General features: G+C 40.5%; 2 non-coding genes across 2 annotated transcripts; both read left to right on the forward strand.

The window, feature by feature from the left end:
* Positions 1 to 9,289: 9,289 nt before the first annotated feature.
* On the forward strand, positions 9,290 to 9,397 carry LOC130938277 (small nucleolar RNA R71). Its single transcript, XR_009069449.1, has one exon. It is a non-coding gene; the product is annotated as a small nucleolar RNA R71 (small nucleolar RNA).
* A 7,672-nt stretch (positions 9,398 to 17,069) lies between these two features.
* Positions 17,070 to 17,177, forward strand: LOC130938278 (small nucleolar RNA R71). The gene has a single exon (XR_009069450.1). It is a non-coding gene; the product is annotated as a small nucleolar RNA R71 (small nucleolar RNA).
* The last annotated feature ends 267 nt before the right edge of the window (positions 17,178 to 17,444 follow it).

Genomic DNA, 17,444 nt, shown 5'->3' on the forward strand with positions numbered 1-17,444 from the left:
TCTTTTTCAAAAAAGTTTTCAATCATATCTTCTTCAAAATTTTTTTCAAAATGTTTTTAAAATCTTTTTAATTAAATTTCGAAAAAAATCTCTTCCCCTCTTCTCACATCCTTCTATTTATGGAGTACTACTCCTCCTCAATGCACAATTCGAACTCCATCTCACTAAGTTCGAATTCTTCTACCTCTTCCTTCTATTTTTCTGTTCCTCTGACACCTCAAGGAATCTCTATACTGTGACATAGAGGATTCCATATTTTCTTATTCTCTTCTCTTTCATATGAGCAGGAGCAAAGACAAAGGCATTCTTGTTGAGGCTGATCCTGAACCTGAAAGGACCTTGAAGCGAAAGCTAAGAGAAGCTAAGGCACAACTCTCTATAGAGGACCTAACAAAAATCTTCAAAGAAGAAGAACCCATGGCAGCCGAAAATAACAACAATGCCAACAATGCAAGGAAGGTGCTGGGTGACTTTACTGCACCTACTCCCGACTTCTATGGGAGAAGCATCTCTATCCCTGCCATTGGAGCAAACAACTTTGAGCTTAAGCCTCAATTAGTTTCTCTAATGCAACAGAATTGCAAGTTCCATGGACTTCCATTGGAAGATCCTCATCAGTTTTTAGCTGAGTTCTTGCAAATCTGTGACACTGTCAAGACTAATGGGGTAGACCCTGAGGTCTACAGACTTATGCTATTCCCTTTTGCTGTAAGAGACAGAGCTAGGATATGGTTGGACTCACAACCTAAAGAAAGCCTGAACTCTTAGGAAAAGCTAGTCAATGCCTTCTTGGCAAAGTTCTTTCCACCTCAAAAATTGAGTAAGCTTAGAGTGGAAGTCCAAACCTTCAGACAGAAGGAAGGTGAATCCCTCTATGAAGCTTGGGAAAGATACAAACAATTAATCAGAAAGTGGCCCTCTGACATGCTTTCTGAATGGAGCATCATAGGTATTTTCTATGATGGTCTCTCTGAACTGTCCAAGATGTCTTTGGATAGCTCTGCTGGAGGATCTCTTCATCTGAAGAAGACGCCTGCAGAAGCTCAAGAACTAATTGAAATGGTTGCAAATAACCAATTCATGTACACTTCTGAAAGGAATCCTGTGAACAATGGGAGAAATCAGAAGAAAGGAGTTCTTGAGATTGATACTCTGAATGCCATACTGGCTCAGAACAAAATATTGACTCAGCAAGTCAATTTGATCTCTCAAAGTCTGTCTGGAATGCAAAATGCACCAAGCAGTACTAAGGATGCTTCATCTGAAGAAGAAGCTTATGATCCTGAGAACCCTTCAATGGAATAGGTGAATTACCTAGGAGAACCCTATGGAAACACCTATAATTCTTCATGGAGAAATCATCCAAATTTCTCATGGAAGGATCAACAGAGACCTCAACAAGGTTTCAACAACAATAATGGTGGAAGAAACAGGTTTAGCAATGGCAAGCCTTTTCCATCATCTTCTCAGCAACAGACAGAGAATTCTAAGCAGAGCCACTCTGACTTAGCAACCATGGTCTCTGATCTAATCAAAACCACTCAAAGTTTCATGACTGAAACAAGGTCCTCCATTAGAAATTTGGAGGCACAAGTGGGACAGCTGAGCAAGAAAATTACTGAACTCCCTCCTAGTACTCTTCCAAGCAATACAGAAGAGAATCCAAAAGGAGAGTGCAAGGCCATTAACATGACCTACATGACCGAATTTGGAGAGGAGGAAGAGGCAGTGAACGCCACTGAGGAAGACCTCAATGGACGTCCACTGGCCTCCAATGAGTTCCCTAATGAGGAACCATGGGAATCTGAGGCTCAAAATAAGACCATAGAGATTCCATTGGACTTACTTCTGCCTTTCATGAGCTCTAATGAGTATTCTTCCTCTGAAGAGGATGAGTATGTCACTGAAGAGCAAGTTGCTAAATACCTTGGAGCAATCATGAAGCTAAATGACAAGTTATTTGGTAATGAGACTTGGGAGAATGAAGCTCCTTTGCTCACCAAAGAACTGGATGACTTGTCTAGGCAGAGATTACCTCAAAAGAGACAAGATCCTGGGAAGTTTTCAATACCTTGTACCATAGGCACCATGACCTTCAAGAAGGCTCTGTGTGACTTAGGGTCAAGTGTAAACCTCATGCCTCTCTCTGTAATGGAGAAGCTAGGGATCTTTGAGGTACAAGCTGCAAGAATCTCACTAGAGATGGCAGATAATTCAAGAAAACAAGCTTATGGACTTGTAGAGGATGTTCTGGTTAAGATTGAAGATCATTACATCCCTGCTGATTTCATAGTCCTAGAAACTGGGAAGTGCATGGATGAATCCATCATCCTTGGCAGACCCTTCCTAGCCACAGCAAAGGCTGTGATTGATGTTGATAGAGGTGAACTGATCATTCAAGTGAATGAAGAATTCTTTGTGTTTAAGGCTCAAGGATATCCCTCTGTCACCATGGAGAGGAAGCATGAAGAGCTTCTCTCAAAACAGAGTTAAACAGAGCCCCCACAGTCAAACTCTAAGTTTGGTGTTGGGAGGCCACAACCAAACTCTAAGTTTGGTGTTGAACCCCCACACTCAAACTCTAAGTTTGGTGTTGGGAGGTTCCAACATTGCTCTGAGTATCTGTGAGGCTCCATGAGAGCCTTCTGTCAAGCTACTGACATTAAAGAAGCGCTTGTTGGGAGGCAACCCAATGTTATATTTTATCTATTTTCTTTTGTTATTTTATGTTTTCTGTAGGTTGATCATCATGAGAAGTCATAAAACCAATTGAAAAAGCAAAAACAGAATGAAAAACAGGAAGAAAAATAGCACACCCTGGAGGAAGAACCTACTAGCACCATCCTGGCATTAAACGCCCAGAATGGTATACATTCTGGCGTTTAACGCCCAAAATGCTACCTTTTTGGGCGTTAAACGCCCAACCAGGTGCCCTGGCTGGCGTTTAAACGCCAGTCTGCCTTCTTCACTGGGCATTTTTGAATGCTCAGCTTTTTCTGTATAATTCCTCTGCAGTGTGTTCTGAATCTTCAATCCCTTGTATCATTGACTTGAAAAGACACAAATTAAAAATATTTTTGGATTTTTAATAATTAAAATGCAACAAGAATCAAATAACAATGCATGCAAGACACCAAACTTAGCAGTTTGTATACTACTGACACTAATGAACTGAAAATGCATATGAGACACACAAAATACTCAAGTCAATAGAATTCAAAGATCAGAGCAAGTGAATCATCAAGAACATCTTGAAGATCACTAAGACATATGAATGCATGCAATTGACACCAAACTTAGGATGAGACACTAGACTCAAACAAGAAATATTTTTGAATTTTATGATTTGTTGATTTTTTTGATTTTTTAATTTTTTTGTGTTTTTCGAAAATTAAGTGGAAAAAGAAGGTATCAAAATTCTTAATGAGAATTCCAGGAATCAGTGCAATGCTAGTCTAAGACTCCGGTCCAGGAATTAGACATGGCTTCACAGCCAGCCAAGCTTCCAAAGAAAGCTTCGGTCCAAAACACTAGACATGACCAAAGGTCAGCCAAGCCTTAGCAAATCACTGCTCCAAAAGCAAGATTGATACGAAATCAACAAGCTCTTGTGGTGATAAGTTGAAACCTCGGTCCAATCAGATTAGACATGGCTTCTCAGCCAGCCAGATTTCAACAAATCATCATGAAACTCTAGAATTCATCTTCAAGAATTTCGAAAAAAAATACCTAATCTAAGCAACAAGATGAACCGTTAGTTGTCCAGCCTGAACAATCCCGGGCAATAACACCAAAAATTTGATGTTGTTGCCGGATCTTGGCACTGATGTTACCAAAGGCTTGCTCAAAACTAGAACAATCCCCGGCAACGGCGCCAAAAACTTGGTGCGCGAAATTGTGAACTATACTTTTTCACAACTCTCATAATCCCTGGTAATGGCTCCAAAAACTTGGTGCGCTCAATACCATGGCATTACACAACTTCGCACAACTAACCAGCAAGTGCACTGGGTCGTCCAAGTAATAAACCTTACGTGAGTAAGGGTCGATCCCACGGAGATTGTTAGTATTGAAGCAAGCTATGGTCATCTTGTAAATCTTAGTCAGGCAAACTCAGATATATATGGTGATGAACGAAAATAACATAAAAGATAAAGATAGTGATACTTATGTAATTCATTGGTAGGAACTTCAGATAAGCGCATGAAGATGCCTTCCCTTCCGTCTCTCTGCTTTCCTACTGTCTTCATCCAACCCTTCTTACTCCTTTCCATGGCAAGCTCGTATAGGGTCTCACTGTTGTCAGCAGCTACCTCCCATCCTCGCAGTGAAAGCTAATGCACACACTCTGTCACAGTGCTGCCAATCACCGGTGTGGTTCCCTCCCCTACCGGAATAGAATAACTCTTTTGCGTCTGTCACTAACGCCCAGTAGGTTACAGGTTTGAAGCACGTCACAGTCATTCAATCATTGAATCCTACTCAGAATACCACAGACAAGGTTAGACCTTCCGGATTCTCTTGAATGCTGCCATCAGTTCTTGCCTATACCACGAAGACTCTGATCTCACGGAATGGTTGGCTCGTTTGTCAGGCGAGCACTCGGTTGTCAGGCGATCAACCATGCATCGTGCAATCAGGAATCCAAGAGATATTCACCAAGCCTCAAATGCTTGTAGAACAAGAGTGGTTGTCAGTCACTTTGTTCATGAGTGAGAATGGTGATGGGCGTCAATCATCACCTTCATCATGTTGAAGAACAAGTGATATCTTGGATAAAGAACAAGCGGAATTTGAAGGAAAGAACAATAGTAATTGCATTAATACTCGAGGTACAGCAGAGCTCCACACCTTAATCCATGGTGTGTAGAAACTCCACCGTTGAAAATACATAAGCATAAGGTCTAGGCATGGCCGAATGGCCAGCCTCCCAATGATCTAAGAACTAAAATGTCCAAAGATGATCTAGAGATCTAAAAGTGATCAAAAGATTTCTATACAATAGTAAAAGGTCCTACTTATAAGAAACTAGTAGCCTAGGGTGTACAGAAATGAGTAAATGACATAAAAATCCTCTTCCGGGCCCACTTGGTGTGTGCTTGGGCTGAGCAATGAAGCAATTTCGTGTAGAGACTCTTCTTGGAGTTAAACGCCAGCTTTGGTGCCAGTTTGGGCGTTTAACTCCCATTTGGGTGCCAGTTCCAGCGTTTAACGCTGGGATTCCTTGAGGTGACTTTGAACGCCGGTTTGGGCCATCAAATCTTGAGCAAAGTATGGACTATTATATTGCTGGAAAGCCCAGGATGTCTACTTTCCAACGCCGTTGAGAGCGCGCCAATTGGGTTTCTGTAGCTCCAGAAAATTTGCTTCGAATGCAGGGAGGTCAGAATCCAACAACATCTGCAGTCCTTTTTGGTCTCAGGATCAGATTTTTGCTCAGGTCCCTCAATTTCAGCCAGAAAATACCTGAAATCACAGAAAAAAACACAAACTCATAGTAAAGTCCAGAAAAGTGAATTTTAATTAAAAACTAATAAAAATATACTAAAAACTAACTATATCATATCAAAACATACTAAAAACAATGCCAAAAAGCGTACAAATTATCCGCTCATCACAACACCAAACTTAAATTGTTGCTTGTCCTCAAGCAACTGAAAATCAAATAAGATAAAAAGAAGAGAATATACTATAGACTTCAAATTATCAATGAAACTAAGCTCCAAATTAGATGAGCGGGACTAGTAGCTTTTTGCCTCCGAACAGTTTTGGCATCTCACTTTATCCTTTGAAATTCAGAATGATTGGCATCTTTAGGAACTCAGAATCCAGATAGTGTTATTGATTCTCCTAGTTAAGTATGATGATTCTTGAACACAGCTACTTATTGAGTCTTGGCCGTGGCCCAAAGCACTCTGTCTTCCAGTATTACCACCGGATACATACATGCCACAGACACATAATTGGGTGAACCTTTTCAGATTGTGACTCAGCTTTGCTAGAGTCCCCAATTAGAGGTGTCCAGGGTTCTTAAGCACACTCTTATTGCCTTGGATCACAACTTTATTTCTTTCTTTTTCTTTCTTTTTCTCTTTCTCCCTTTTTTTTTCGTTTTTCTCCTTTTTTTTTTTGTATTCACTGCTTTTTCTTGCTTCAAGAATCATTTTTATGATTTTTCAGATCCTCAGTAACATGTCTCCTTTTTCATCATTCTTTCAAGAGCCAACAATTTTAACATTCATGAATCACAAATTCAAAAGACATATGCACTGTTTAAGCATACATTCAGAAAACAAAAAGTATTGTCACCACATCAAACTAATTAAGCTAGTTTTAAAGATGAATTTGAAATCCTGTACTTCTTGTTCTTTTGTGATAAAAACAGTTTTCATTTAAGAAAGGTGATGGATTCATATTCATAGCTTTAAGGCATAGACACTAAGACACTAATGATCATAAGACACAAACATGGATAAACATAAAGCACTAAAATTCGAAAAACAGAAAAATAAAGAACAAGGAGATTAAAGAACGGGTCCACCTTAGTGATGGCGGCTCTTTCTTTCTCTTGAAGATCCTATGGAGTGCTTGAGCTCCTCAATGTCTCTTCCTTGTCTTTGTTGCTCCTCTCATGATCCTTTGATCTTCTCCAATTTCATGGAGGAGAATGGAGTGTTCTTGGTGCTCCACCCTTAGTTGTCCCATGTTGGAACTCAATTCTCCTAGGGAGGTGTTTAGTTGCTCCCAATAGTCTTGTGGAGGAAAGTGCATCCCTTGAGATATCTCAGGGATCTCATGATGAGAGGGGTCACTTGTTTGCTCCATCTTCTTCTTAGTGATGGGCTTGAGGTCATGCCTTCTCAGTTGAACCGGCTTTGGATGCCATAAATGGTTATGGAAAAACAAAAAGCAATGCTTTTACCACACCAAACTTAAAAGGTTTGCTCGTCCTCGAGCAAAAGAAGAAAGAAGAGAGTAGAAGAAGAAGAAATGGAGGAGAGGGAGATGGCTTTGTGGTTCGGCCAGAAGGGGAAGAAGTAGTGGTTTATGAAGGATGGATGTGAGTGGTGAAGAGAAAGAGATGTTGAGGTGATTGGTGAATGGGTGAAGAAGAAGAGAAAGAGTGGTGGGGTTTATGGGGATCCTGTGGGGTCCACAGATCCTTAGGTGTCAAGGAAAAGTCATCCCTGCACCAAATGGCATCAAAATCCACGTTTTGAGCCATTTCTGGCGTTAAACGCCGGGCTGGTGCCCATTCCTGGCGTTTAACGCCAGGTTCTTGCCCTTTACTGGCATTTAACGCCAGTCTGGTGCCCCTTTCTGGCGTTAAACGCCCAGAATGGTGCCAGACTGGGCGTTAAACGCCCAACAGCTAACATTACTGGCGTTTGAACGCCAGTTTCTTCTCCTCCAGGGTGTGCTGTTTTTCTTCCTGTTTTTCATTCTGTTTTTGCTTTTTTCATTGTTTTTGTGACTTCTTATGATCATCAACCTACAAAAAAGATAAAATAACAAAAGAAAATAATTAATTATAAAACATTGGGTTGCCTCCCAACAAGCGCTTCTTTAATGTCATTAGCTTAACAGAGGGCTCTCATGGAGCCTCAGAAATGCTCAGAACCGTGTTGAAACCTCCCAACACCAAACTTAGAGTTTGAATGTGGGGTTTCAACACCAAACTTAGAGTTTGGTTGTAGCCTCCCAACACCAAACTTAGAGTTTGACTGTGGGGGCTCTGTTTGGCTCTGTTTTGAGAGAAGCTCTTCATGCTTCCTCTCCATGATGACAGAGGGATGTCCTTGGGCCTTAAACACCAAGGATTTTTCATTCACTTGAATGATTAACTCTCCTTTGTCAACATCAATCACAGCCTTTGCTGTGGCTAGGAAGGGTCTGCCAAGGATGATGGATTCATCCATGCACTTCCCAGTCTCTAGGACTATGAAATCAGTAGGAATGTACTGGTCTTCAACTTTAACCAGAACATCCTCTACAAGTCCATGGGCTTGTTTTCTTGAGTTGTCTGCCATCTCTAATGAGATTCTTGCAGCTTGCACCTCTAAGATCCCTAATTTCTCCATTACAGAGAGGGGCATGAGGTTCACACTTGACCCTAAGTCACACAAGGCCTTCTTGAAGGTCATGGTGCCTATGGTACAAGGTATAGAAAACTTCCCAGGATCCTGCCTCTTTTGAGGCAGTTCTGCCTAGACAAGTCATCCAGTTCTTTGGTGAGCAAGGGAGGTTCATCCTCCCAAGTCTCATTTCCAAATAACTTGTCATTTAGTTTCATGATTGCTCCAAGGTATTTAGCAACTTGCTCTTCAGTGACATACTCATCCTCTTCAGAGGAAGAATACTCATTAGAGCTCATGAATGGCAGAAGTAAGTCCAATGGAATCTCTATGGTCTCATTTTGAGCCTCAGATTCCCATTGTTCCTCATTGAGGAACTCAGAGGAGAGTGGTGCACGCCCACTGGGGTCTTTCTCAGTGGCGTCTTCTTCCTCTCTTTCCTCTCCATATTCGGCCATGTTGATGGCCTTGCACTCTCCTTTGGATTTTCTTGTATTACTTGGGAGAGTACTAGGAGGGAGTTCAGTAACTTTCTTGCTCAGCTGACCCACTTGTCCTTCCAAATTTCTGATGGAGGACCTTGTTTCATTCATGAAACTTTGAGTGGTCTTTATTAGATCAGAGACCATTGTTGCTAAGTCAGAAGTATTCTGCTTAGAACTCTCTGTCTGTTGCTGAGAAGATGATGGAAAAGGCTTGCCATTGCTAAACCTGTTTCTTCCACCATTATTGTTATTGAAACCTTGTTGAGGTCTCTCTTGATTCTTCCATGAGAGATTTGGGTGATTTCTCCATGAAGAATTGTAGGTATTTCCATAGGGTTCTCCTAGGTAATTCACCTTTTCCATGGAAGGGTTCTCAGGATCATAAGCTTCTTCCTCAGATGAAGCATCCTTAGTACTGTTTGGTGCATTTTGCATTCCAGACAGACTTTGAGAAATCAAATTGACTTGTTGAGTCAATATCTTGTTCTGAGCCAATATGGCATTCAGAGTGTCAATCTCAAGAACTCCTTTCTTCTGACTAGTCCCATTGTTCACAGGATTCCTTTCAGAAGTGTACATGAATTGGTTATTTGCAACCATTTCAATCAATTCTTGAGCTTCTGCAGGCGTCTTCTTCAGATGAAGAGATCCTCCAGCAGAGCTATCCAAGGACATCTTAGATAGTTCAGAGAGACCATCATAGAAAATACCTATGATGCTCCATTCAGAAAGCATGTCTGAAGGACATCTTCTGATTAATTGTTTGTATCTTTCCCAAGCTTCATAGAGGGATTCTCCATCCTTCTGTCTGAAGGTTTGGACTTCCACTCTAAGCTTACTCCATCTTTGTGGTAGAAAGAACTTTGCCAAGAAGGCATTGACTAGCTTTTCCCAAGAGTCCAGGCTTTCTTTAGGTTGAGAATCCAACCATATTCTAGCTCTGTCTCTTACAGCAAAAGGGAATAGCATCAGTCTATAGACCTCAGGGTTAACCCCATTAGTCTTGACTGTGTCACAGATTTGCAAGAATTCAGCTAAAAACTGATGAGGATCTTCCATTGGAAGTCCATGGAACTTGCAATTCTGTTGCATTAGAGAAACTAATTGAGGCTTAAGCTCAAAGTTGTTTGCTCCAATGGCAGGGATAGAGATGCTTCTCCCATAGAAGTCGGGAGTAGGTGCAGTAAAGTCACCCAGCACCTTCCTTGCATTGTTGGCATTGTTGTTATTTTCGGCTACCATGGGTTCTTCTTCTTTGAAGAATTCGGTCAGGTCCTCTAAAGAGAGTTGTGCTTTGGCTTCTCTTAGCTTTCTCTTCAAGGTCCTTTCGGGTTCAGGATCAGCTTCAACAAGAATGCCTTTGTCTCTGCTCCTGCTCATATGAAAGAGAAGAGGAAAAGAAAATGTGGAATCCTCTATGTCACAGTATAGAGATTCCTTGAAATGTCAGAGGAAAAGAAAAATAGAAAGAAGAAGGGGAAGAAGAATTCGAACTTTAATTAGATAAGGTTCGAATTGTGCATTTAGAAGGAGTGGTACTCCATAAATAGAAGGATGTGAGAAGGAGGGAAGAGGATTTTCGAAAATTCAATTAAAAGATTTTGAAAACATTTGAAAATTTGATTGATAATTTTCAAAAATTGAAAGTGGAAGAGAAATCAAGTGATTTTTGAAAAAGATTTTGAAATTAGAAACTAAAAAGATTTGATTGAAAACTAATTTGAAAAGATATGAAAAAAAATATGATTGAAAGGTTATTGTCTTAAAAAGATGTGATTGAGAAGATATGATTTGAAAACCATTTTAAAAGATATGTTTTGAAAATTATTTTAAAAGATTTGATTTGGAAAATTAGTGACTTGCCTAACAAGAAAAGATATGATTCAAACATAAAACCTTCCTTAACAGAAAAGGCAAAAAATGTTCAATCAAATCATTAATTGTTAGTAAGTATCTTTGAAAGGAAAGAAATTAATTTTGAAAACATTTGAGTGAAAAGATTGATTTGAAAAAGATTTGATTTTGAAAAACTTGAAAAAAATTGATTTGAAAACAAAATCTTCCCCCTAGCACCATCCTGGCGTTAAACGCCCAGAATGGTATACATTCTGGCGTTTAACGCCCAAAATGCTACCTTTTTGGGCGTTAAACGCCCAACCAGGTGCCCTGGCTGGCGTTTAAACGCCAGTCTGCCTTCTTCACTGGGCATTTTTGAATGCTCAGCTTTTTCTGTATAATTCCTCTGCAGTGTGTTTGAATCTTCAATCCCTTGTATCATTGACTTGAAAAGACACAAATTAAAAATATTTTGGATTTTTAATAATTAAAATGCAACAAGAATCAAATAACAATGCATGCAAGACACCAAACTTAGCAGTTTGTATACTACTGACACTAATGAACTGAAAATGCATATGAGACACACAAAATACTCAAGTCAATAGAATTCAAAGATCAGAGCAAGTGAATCATCAAGAACATCTTGAAGATCACTAAGACATATGAATGCATGCAATTGACACCAAACTTAGGATGAGACACTAGACTCAAACAAGAAATATTTTGAATTTATGATTTGTTGATTTTTTGATTTTTTAATTTTTTTGTGTTTTTCGAAAATTAAGTGGAAAAAGAAGGTATCAAAATTCTTAATGAGAATTCCAGGAATCAGTGCAATGCTAGTCTAAGACTCCGGTCCAGGAATTAGACATGGCTTCACAGCCAGCCAAGCTTCCAAAGAAAGCTTCGGTCCAAAACACTAGACATGACCAAAGGTCAGCCAAGCCTTAGCAAATCACTGCTCCAAAAGCAAGATTGATACGAAATCAACAAGCTCTTGTGGTGATAAGTTGAAACCTCGGTCCAATCAGATTAGACATGGCTTCTCAGCCAGCCAGATTTCAACAATCATCATGAAACTCTAGAATTCATCTTCAAGAATTTCGAAAAAAAAATACCTAATCTAAGCAACAAGATGAACCGTCAGTTGTCCAGCCTGAACAATCCCGGGCAATAACACCAAAAATTTGATGTTGTTGCCGGATCTTGGCACTGATGTTACCAAAGGCTTGCTCAAAACTAGAACAATCCCCGGCAACGGCGCCAAAAACTTGGTGCGCGAAATTGTGAACTATACTTTTTCACAACTCTCATAATCCCTGGTAATGGCTCCAAAAACTTGGTGCGCTCAATACCATGGCATTACACAACTTCGCACAACTAACCAGCAAGTGCACTGGGTCGTCCAAGTAATAAACCTTACGTGAGTAAGGGTCGATCCCACAGAGATTGTTAGTATTGAAGCAAGCTATGGTCATCTTGTAAATCTTAGTCAGGCAAACTCAGATATATATGGTGATGAACGAAAATAACATAAAAGATAAAGATAGTGATACTTATGTAATTCATTGGTAGGAACTTCAGATAAGCGCATGAAGATGCCTTCCCTTCCGTCTCTCTGCTTTCCTACTGTCTTCATCCAACCCTTCTTACTCCTTTCCATGGCAAGCTCGTATAGGGTCTCACTGTTGTCAGCAGCTACCTCCCATCCTCGCAGTGAAAGCTAATGCACACACTCTGTCACAGTACTGCCTATCACCGGTGTGGTTCCCTCCCCTACCGGAATAGAATAACTCTTTTGCGTCTGTCACTAACGCCCAGTAGGTTACAGGTTTGAAGCACGTCACAGTCATTCAATCATTGAATCCTACTCAGAATACCACAGACAAGGTTAGACCTTCCGGATTCTCTGAATGCTGCCATCAGTTCTTGCCTATACCACGAAGACTCTGATCTCACGGAATGGTTGGCTCGTTTGTCAGGCGAGCACTCGGTTGTCAGGCGATCAACCATGCATCGTGCAATCAGGAATCCAAGAGATATTCACCAAGCCTCAAATGCTTGTAGAACAAGAGTGGTTGTCAGTCACTTTGTTCATGAGTGAGAATGGTGATGGGCGTCAATCATCACCTTCATCATGTTGAAGAACAAGTGATATCTTGGATAAAGAACAAGCGGAATTTGAAGGAAAGAACAATAGTAATTGCATTAATACTCGAGGTACAGCAGAGCTCCACACCTTAATCCATGGTGTGTAGAAACTCCACCGTTGAAAATACATAAGCATAAGGTCTAGGCATGGCCGAATGGCCAGCCTCCCAATGATCTAAGAACTAAAATGTCCAAAGATGATCTAGAGATCTAAAAGTGATCAAAAGATTTCTATACAATAGTAAAAGGTCCTACTTATAAGAAACTAGTAGCCTAGGGTGTACAGAAATGAGTAAATGACATAAAAATCCTCTTCCGGGCCCACTTGGTGTGTGCTTGGGCTGAGCAATGAAGCAATTTCGTGTAGAGACTCTTCTTGGAGTTAAACGCCAGCTTTGGTGCCAGTTTGGGCGTTTAACTCCCATTTGGGTGCCAGTTCCAGCGTTTAACGCTGGGATTCCTTGAGGTGACTTTGAACGCCGGTTTGGGCCATCAAATCTTGAGCAAAGTATGGACTATTATATATTGCTGGAAAGCCCAGGATGTCTACTTTCCAACGCCGTTGAGAGCGCGCCAATTGGGTTTCTGTAGCTCCAGAAAATTTGCTTCGAATGCAGGGAGGTCAGAATCCAACAACATCTGCAGTCCTTTTTGGTCTCAGGATCAGATTTTTGCTCAGGTCCCTCAATTTCAGCCAGAAAATACCTGAAATCACAGAAAAACACACAAACTCATAGTAAAGTCCAGAAAAGTGAATTTTAATTAAAAACTAATAAAAATATACTAAAAACTAACTATATCATATCAAAAACATACTAAAAACAATGCCAAAAAGCGTACAAATTATCCGCTCATCACAACACCAAACTTAAATTGTTGCTTGTCCTCAAGCAACTGAAAATCAAATAAGATAAAAAGAAGAGAATATACTATAGACTTCAAATTATCAATGAAACTAAGCTCCAAATTAGATGAGCGGGACTAGTAGCTTTTTGCCTCCGAACAGTTTTGGCATCTCACTTTATCCTTTGAAATTCAGAATGATTGGCATCTTTAGGAACTCAGAATCCAGATAGTGTTATTGATTCTCCTAGTTAAGTATGATGATTCTTGAACACAGCTACTTATTGAGTCTTGGCCGTGGCCCAAAGCACTCTGTCTTCCAGTATTACCACCGGATACATACATGCCACAGACACATAATTGGGTGAACCTTTTCAGATTGTGACTCAGCTTTGCTAGAGTCCCCAATTAGAGGTCTCCAGGGTTCTTAAGCACACTCTTTTTGCCTTGGATCACAACTTTATTTCTTTCTTTTTCTTTTCTTTTTCTTTTTCGTTTTTCCTTTTTTTTTTTGTATTCACTGCTTTTTCTTGCTTCAAGAATCATTTTTATGATTTTTCAAATCCTCAGTAACATGTCTCCTTTTTCATCATTCTTTCAAGAGCCAACAATTTTAACATTCATGAATCACAAATTCAAAAGACATATGCACTGTTTAAGCATACATTCAGAAAACAAAAAGTATTGTCACCACATCAAACTAATTAAGCTAGTTTTAAAGATGAATTTGAAATCCTGTACTTCTTGTTCTTTTGTGATAAAAACAGTTTTCATTTAAGAAAGGTGATGGATTCATATTCATAGCTTTAAGGCATAGACACTAAGACACTAATGATCATAAGACACAAACATGGATAAACATAAAGCACTAAAATTCGAAAAACAGAAAAATAAAGAACAAGGAGATTAAAGAACGGGTCCACCTTAGTGATGGCGGCTCTTTCTTTCTCTTAAAGATCCTATGGAGTGCTTGAGCTCCTCAATGTCTCTTCCTTGTCTTTGTTGCTCCTCTCTCATGATCCTTTGATCTTCTCCAATTTCATGGAGGAGAATGGAGTGTTCTTGGTGCTCCACCCTTAGTTGTCCCATGTTGGAACTCAATTCTCCTAGGGAGGTGTTTAGTTGCTCCCAATAGTCTTGTGGAGGAAAGTGCATCCCTTGAGATATCTCAGGGATCTCATGATGAGAGGGGTCACTTGTTTGCTCCATCTTCTTCTTAGTGATGGGCTTGAGGTCATGCCTTCTCAGTTGAACCGGCTTTGGATGCCATAAATGGTTATGGAAAAACAAAAAGCAATGCTTTTACCACACCAAACTTAAAAGGTTTGCTCGTCCTCGAGCAAAAGAAGAAAGAAGAGAGTAGAAGAAGAAGAAATGGAGGAGAGGGAGATGGCTTTGTGGTTCGGCCAGAAGGGAAAGAAGTAGTGGTTTATGAAGGATGGATGTGAGTGGTGAAGAGAAAGAGATGTTGAGGTGATTGGTGAATGGGTGAAGAAGAAGAGAAAGAGTGGTGGGGTTTATGGGGATCCTGTGGGGTCCACAGATCCTTAGGTGTCAAGGAAAAGTCATCCCTGCACCAAATGGCATCAAAATCCACGTTTTGAGCCATTTCTGGCGTTAAACGCCGGGCTGGTGCCCATTCCTGGCGTTTAACGCCAGGTTCTTGCCCTTTACTGGCATTTAACGCCAGTCTGGTGCCCCTTTCTGGCGTTAAACGCCCAGAATGGTGCCAGACTGGGCGTTAAACGCCCAACAGCTAACATTACTGGCGTTTGAACGCCAGTTTCTTCTCCTCCAGGGTGTGCTGTTTTTCTTCCTGTTTTTCATTCTGTTTTTGCTTTTTTCATTGTTTTTGTGACTTCTTATGATCATCAACCTACAAAAAAGATAAAATAACAAAAGAAAATAATTAATTATAAAACATTGGGTTGCCTCCCAACAAGCGCTTCTTTAATGTCATTAGCTTAACAGAGGGCTCTCATGGAGCCTCAGAAATGCTCAGAACCGTGTTGAAACCTCCCAACACCAAACTTAGAGTTTGAATGTGGGGTTTCAACACCAAACTTAGAGTTTGGTTGTAGCCTCCCAACACCAAACTTAGAGTTTGACTGTGGGGGCTCTGTTTGGCTCTGTTTTGAGAGAAGCTCTTCATGCTTCCTCTCCATGATGACAGAGGGATGTCCTTGGGCCTTAAACACCAAGGATTTTTCATTCACTTGAATGATTAACTCTCCTTTGTCAACATCAATCACAGCCTTTGCTGTGGCTAGGAAGGGTCTGCCAAGGATGATGGATTCATCCATGCACTTCCCAGTCTCTAGGACTATGAAATCAGTAGGAATGTACTGGTCTTCAACTTTAACCAGAACATCCTCTACAAGTCCATGGGCTTGTTTTCTTGAGTTGTCTGCCATCTCTAATGAGATTCTTGCAGCTTGCACCTCTAAGATCCCTAATTTCTCCATTACAGAGAGGGCATGAGGTTCACACTTGACCCTAAGTCACACAAGGCCTTCTTGAAGGTCATGGTGCCTATGGTACAAGGTATAGAAAACTTCCCAGGATCCTGCCTCTTTTGAGGCAGTTTCTGCCTAGACAAGTCATCCAGTTCTTTGGTGAGCAAGGGAGGTTCATCCTCCCAAGTCTCATTTCCAAATAACTTGTCATTTAGTTTCATGATTGCTCCAAGGTATTTAGCAACTTGCTCTTCAGTGACATACTCATCCTCTTCAGAGGAAGAATACTCATTAGAGCTCATGAATGGCAGAAGTAAGTCCAATGGAATCTCTATGGTCTCATTTTGAGCCTCAGATTCCCATTGTTCCTCATTGAGGAACTCAGAGGAGAGTGGTGCACGCCCACTGGGGTCTTTCTCAGTGGCGTCTTCTTCCTCTCTTTCCTCTCCATATTCGGCCATGTTGATGGCCTTGCACTCTCCTTTTGGATTTTCTTCTGTATTACTTGGGAGAGTACTAGGAGGGAGTTCAGTAACTTTCTTGCTCAGCTGACCCACTTGTCCTTCCAAATTTCTGATGGAGGACCTTGTTTCATTCATGAAACTTTGAGTGGTCTTTATTAGATCAGAGACCATTGTTGCTAAGTCAGAAGTATTCTGCTTAGAACTCTCTGTCTGTTGCTGAGAAGATGATGGAAAAGGCTTGCCATTGCTAAACCTGTTTCTTCCACCATTATTGTTATTGAAACCTTGTTGAGGTCTCTCTTGATTCTTCCATGAGAGATTTGGGTGATTTCTCCATGAAGAATTGTAGGTATTTCCATAGGGTTCTCCTAGGTAATTCACCTTTTCCATGGAAGGGTTCTCAGGATCATAAGCTTCTTCCTCAGATGAAGCATCCTTAGTACTGTTTGGTGCATTTTGCATTCCAGACAGACTTTGAGAAATCAAATTGACTTGTTGAGTCAATATCTTGTTCTGAGCCAATATGGCATTCAGAGTGTCAATCTCAAGAACTCCTTTCTTCTGACTAGTCCCATTGTTCACAGGATTCCTTTCAGAAGTGTACATGAATTGGTTATTTGCAACCATTTCAATCAATTCTTGAGCTTCTGCAGGCGTCTTCTTCAGATGAAGAGATCCTCCAGCAGAGCTATCCAAGGACATCTTAGATAGTTCAGAGAGACCATCATAGAAAATACCTATGATGCTCCATTCAGAAAGCATGTCTGAAGGACATCTTCTGATTAATTGTTTGTATCTTTCCCAAGCTTCATAGAGGGATTCTCCATCCTTCTGTCTGAAGGTTTGGACTTCCACTCTAAGCTTACTCCATCTTTGTGGTAGAAAGAACTTTGCCAAGAAGGCATTGACTAGCTTTTCCCAAGAGTCCAGGCTTTCTTTAGGTTGAGAATCCAACCATATTCTAGCTCTGTCTCTTACAGCAAAAGGGAATAGCATCAGTCTATAGACCTCAGGGTTAACCCCATTAGTCTTGACTGTGTCACAGATTTGCAAGAATTCAGCTAAAAACTGATGAGGATCTTCCATTGGAAGTCCATGGAACTTGCAATTCTGTTGCATTAGAGAAACTAA

The sequence above is a fragment of the Arachis stenosperma genome, chromosome 6 (genome assembly GCF_014773155.1).
Source record: "Arachis stenosperma cultivar V10309 chromosome 6, arast.V10309.gnm1.PFL2, whole genome shotgun sequence".
Lineage (NCBI taxonomy): Eukaryota > Viridiplantae > Streptophyta > Magnoliopsida > Fabales > Fabaceae > Arachis > Arachis stenosperma.